A 5,543-nucleotide genomic window follows, 5' to 3' on the forward strand; every position below is an offset into this window, starting at 1 on the left:
CCTCCTTCCATGACTAAGACTCAATGGAAATAGATGCTCTGATTGGTGACCACGTTCATCACTGATAAGGGGAAGTGAAGGAAAAACAGCAATGAAGCTGAGCGCTAAGCCCTACAACATTCAATAGACTCCTGTGAAGGTAGGTAGAAATCTGGTTGGCCAGCAGTGTGGCAAGACCTGGATACTCTTGAGCCCAGAGTATTGAGCCCCAGAGGACTAGGGTGGAGAGTGAAGTGTCCAGCTGATAAGAAGAGAGGGCATATGCATAAGAACACCCACACTTGCAGATAATACCTACTTGACCTGGCTTCAAGAAAAAAGAGGAAAAAATAATAATCTGATATAATTTGATGAATTTGACCTACACCTATGGATGCAGTAGCTCAAAAGAAGGAGCAAATCTTTACAGCAAGGATCATTCCCACTGTCTCCATACACAGAGTAGACAGGAATGGGCAACTTGGACATTGGCTACCCAAAATGAGGGACTCCAAAGGTAAGAAGTGACCGGCTTACAAGCTTTCAAGATAGAGCCTAGATCCAGAGGGTGTGGAGGAAGGTAGAATCTACACTGAATAGTATCCAATCTGTCTGGGCAGGGCAGGTGAAAGTAGATGTGAATAGGTCTCTTGTGATACAATAGTGAATAATGGTTTTCAGGACTTATTGTGAGGGTTGGAAATGTAAAGGTAGATATTTTGTAGCAAAGAGGGGAGTGCTTGACTTTGCAGTCTAGGAGCTGAGGTCCCTGAGACCATCAAGGGAAAAGAGCAGAGTGCGGGACCCTACCCAGAGAAGCAGTGACACCAGAGATGGAGGCAGAGATGATGACGTGGAGAGATGGAGCAGCTGTGGACTTTGACCCAGAGAGGGAGAGGGGCTATGTGCTGATGACTGGGGTGGGGGTGGGGCAGGCTTGCAGGGTATACCCTTTGGTTGGTTGATGATGTATGGAGGGGATTGTAGCCATGGCAATGAAACTATATACAATAGGATGAATGTAAAGCTAATGTTCTCCCAGGTAAACGATCATACAATTCACAATAAAACATTTTTAAAAATACTTAAGCCAATAGAAAACATGGTATGTAAACCTGAATGGAAAAATAAGATGGTAGGAATAAATTCAGCTAGATAAAATATGAATATATAGCTTCATTTTGTTTCATGAATATAATATTAAGTTATAAAGAAGCAGCATTTATAGAAAACTACGGTGTAAGGACTGCTGAAAACCTGCTGCTCTATAAAAACATGAAGAACTCTGGGAGCAGGGGGAAACTGTCAAATTCAATTTTATCCCAACTCTGGAAATTAAAGAAAGACTTAATAATTAGAGGAGAGTTTATTTGAGAAAAATGACAAAATCTCCATCCCCTATCTTTATTTTATAAGGTCTCTGTGTAGTAGTGTCTGTCTTCTCCACTCCTTTTAGATTTTTAGAACAACCTCTTTTTTGCTCAAACTGATATCAGTTTCTCAATCAGCTTCAATATGGAAATAATCTTAAAAACACCTGTAGACAGTGTTTTTTAGTGAACTGTCAGACAGTTAAATTAATGGCAACTCTCTAGATAGTGACTTTTTGGTGAGTTCCAACAACTACTGTGGCTGCATGGATGCTTTAAACAGAAGAAAAGACACAAAAATGTAAGTGGATACAGAAAAGATAAAAGGCAATGGAGAGTAAAGAGAGGAAGAAGAAGAAAGAATAAATAAATAAAAACAATGAAAGGGGAAAAAATCAGTGCTGGTAATGGACACTGGGAGGAAACAACTGGGGATGCGTGAGTGTGGGAGAGTTTCTGTAAGTCTAGGCTCTTACTAAGTGGATGGGGTAGAGATGAGACTCTAGCATTCCCAAATCTAGATGGAGTTCCTATTGGCCTAGGTGTTGTCTTTCAGAATCAGAAGGTAGTGAGGGGCAAGATGGCCAGTCAGAAGGAATCCTGGTAGTCCAAGGCTGGCCTGACAGGTCTGTGGGCTCTGTATGTCTGGAGCAGAGCCTATTGAATCTATGTAACAAAGCATCACAGGAGGCACCTGCCTCCTGCCTCTGAAACCCAAGGTTGGGGCTGCCACACCTCTAGCTATCAGAGGAACATGGGGAACAAAGAAGAATCACACCTCTCCCATCTCCATCACTAGTGTGAATCTGTGCTGCTAGGATGTCATTCAGCTCCAAAGCTGCCCTCAAAAGTGCAAAAGGGCCACCCATCAGTCTGTTTCCCTCCTTTGCCTACCCTGGTTAGAGTCTCCTCCAAGTAAATATTCAATTCACTTTTCTAATGTTTCCTCTGAACCTCTGGGGTCTAGAATTATCATTTGGTATATCTTACCTTTAATTAAAACACTGCTGCAATAGTACATTGACAGGGAACTGCTGGAGGTTCAAATCGGATTCAGATGAGGATATGGAACAAAGGATACAATTGCTGACTGACATCAGATGGATCTAGCTGAAAGTAGAGAATACCAGAAAGATGTTTACCTGGGCTTTACTGACTATACAAAGGCTTTCAATTATGTGGACCATGACAACCTATGGACAACATTGTAGAGAATGAGTACTCCGGAGCACTTAATTATTCTCATGAGGAACCTGTACATACACCAAGAGGCAATTCTTCGATAGAACAAAGGAACACTGGATGGTTTAAAATTAAGAAAGTTGTCCTCCAGTGTTATTCTCTTTTGCCATAGTTATTCAATAGATGCTGAACAAATAATATGAATAGCTGGATTATATGAAGAAAAATGTGGCATCAGGATTGCAGGAAGACTTATTAACAACCTGCAATATGCAGATGCTACAACCATGCTTGCTGAAATCACAGAGGACTTAAAATACATATTGATAAAAATCAAAGACCACAGCTTTTGGAATGGGTTGTACCTCAATGTAAAGAAAAGAAAATTCCTCACCCCAGGACCAATAAATAACATCAAGATAAATGGAGGAAAAGTTGAAGTTTCCATAGTCTTCATTTTGTTTGGATCAACCATCAACATTCATAGAAGAAGAAGTCTAGAAATCAATCAACATATTGCATCAAACAAATCTGCCACACAAAACCTTTTTAAAGTGCTGAAGAGCAAAGATGTCAGTGTGAGGACTAAAGTGCACCTGACCCAAGTCATGGTATCTTTAATAACGTCATATGTATGTGAAAGTTGAGCAGTGAAAAAGGAAGACCATAGAAGAATGAATGCATTTGAGATATGGTGTTGGAGAAGGATATTAAAAATACAATGGAACTCCAAATGAACAAACAAATCTATGTTGGAAGAAGTACAAGAATGCTCCATAGAAGCCAGGATGGCCAGACTTGGTCTCTTATATTTTGGACATATTATGAGGAGGGAACAGTCCCTGGAGAAGGACATCATGCTTGGTAAAGTGGAGGGTCAGCGAAAAAGGGGAAACCCTGCCCCCAACAGGATGGACTGACACAGTGACAGCAGTCACAGGTTCAAGTATAGCAGAGACTGTGACTCGATAGCACCTAACAACAAACAAGAACAACTTCCCCTATCTTTGTTGTATAAGGTCTCTATGTAGTGTCTGCCTTCTCCACTCCTTTTAGATTTTTAGAACAACCTCCTTTTTGCTCAAACTGATACAATTTTCTCAGTCAGCTTCAATATGGAAATAATCTTAAGAAAAACACCTGGGGACAGGGTATTTTAGTGAACTGTCAGACAGTTAAATTAATGACAACTCTCTGGATATTGACTTTTTGGTGAGTTCCATACCCAGTCTGGCCCCTCTAGCACTTGTCAGACTGCCAATTTACACAACTACTGTGGCTGCATGGATGCTTTAAAAAGCTACCATGGCAGTTAGAAGTAGAAGCTAGGAATAGGGTTAAAGAAAATGTCACATAGTTCTTTTTCTTAGGAGACTTTGTCACTTTTCTCAAATAAACTCTCCTCTAATTATTAAGTCTTTCTTTATTTTCCAGAGTTCTGATCAAGTTGAATTTGACAATTTTTCCCTCCAGAGTTCTTCATGTTTTTATAGAGCAGCAGGTTTTCAGCAATCCTTACACTGAAGTCTTCTATAAATGCTGCTTCTTTATAGCTTAATCTTACATTCATGATATAAAATAAATCTAGATATTCATATTTAATTGAATATTCTATATACTTATTTTTCCATTCATGTTTACTTACCCTGTCTTCTATTGGCTTAAGTATTTTTTTATCATCTTATTGTTCTCCTTAATAATTTTTTTTTCATGAGTTATCCTAAATATTTAACATGTACACTTGACTTTTTATATTTTGTTGTTGTTAAGTACCGTGGACACTTGAATTTACAAAGTATAAAACCAATTATCATTTCCTACTTCATCTAAATATTCAAGGCCTTTGAATATTTTATCTCAGATCACTCTACTGTAGTTTTGCATCCTATTCTAATCTAATATTATTTTCTTGAGTTAATGATTAATTTTATATCTCAACAATTTCTTAGTTCACAGAAAAAAATTAATTTTAATTAATTAAACAAAATGAATTCCAGAATAATGGGTTTAGTTTCCTTCCTTCTTTCTGAAATAAAATAGAGTTTAGTATTTTTATAGGTGAGTACCTGAATTGCTAAGGAGGTCTGGTAGCATAGAGGTTATGAATTGGACTACTAACCTCAGAGTCAGCAGTTCGAAACTACCCGCTGTTCCGTGGGAGAAAGATGAGGCTCTCTGTTCCCATAAAGATTTACAGCCTAGGAAACCCTGTACAGGGTAGCGATGAGTTGGAACCGACTCCATGGCACATAACAACAACAACAACTGAATTGGTAAGAACCCTTTTAATTGTTTGGAATTGTCTTCATTTCTATAATACATAAAGTTACCCTTGAAAAAGAGTTAAGAGGATAACATGTATATATGTAATATGTATATAATAACTTGAATATTGCCTAAGATCCATTGTTTTTATGCTCTCCTTGAACTTTTAGACATGCATTGGACCTTCTTATTTTGTTCTTTCTTGCTTTATCTCATTGTCATGTTTTTCTCTTTAACACTTTGTACTAAATTTTGTGTATGCTTCTAAAAAGTACCTTAAAATTACCAATCTATGTGTTTTATCTCATTCACTAATATTTTAACACCAATGACTATTTTGGAAGATTCAGAAACATCTTTCTCAAATCATTGTTGTTGTTTTTAGGTGGCATCAAGTTGGTACTGACACATAGGGACCTTATGCACAGCAGAATGAAACACTGCCCGATCCTGGGCCAACCTCACTATCGTTGCCATGCTTGAGCCCATTGATGCTGCCACTTGGCCAATCCATCTTGCTGGGGGTCTTCCTCTTTTTCTCTGACCCACCACCATACCAAACATGATATCCTTCTCTAGCTACTGGACCTTGCTGACAATATGTCCAAAGTCTGAGAGACAGTGTTTGGCCATCCTGGCCTCCAAAGGAGCACTCTGGCTGCACTTCTTCCAACACAGTCCTGTTGGTTCTTTTGGCAGCCCATGGCACTTTCAACATTCTCAACTCAAAAGCATCAATTCTTCTAC

The sequence above is a fragment of the Chrysochloris asiatica genome, unplaced genomic scaffold (assembly GCF_000296735.1).
Source record: "Chrysochloris asiatica unplaced genomic scaffold, ChrAsi1.0 scaffold00119, whole genome shotgun sequence".
In the NCBI taxonomy this organism is placed as follows: domain Eukaryota; kingdom Metazoa; phylum Chordata; class Mammalia; order Afrosoricida; family Chrysochloridae; genus Chrysochloris; species Chrysochloris asiatica.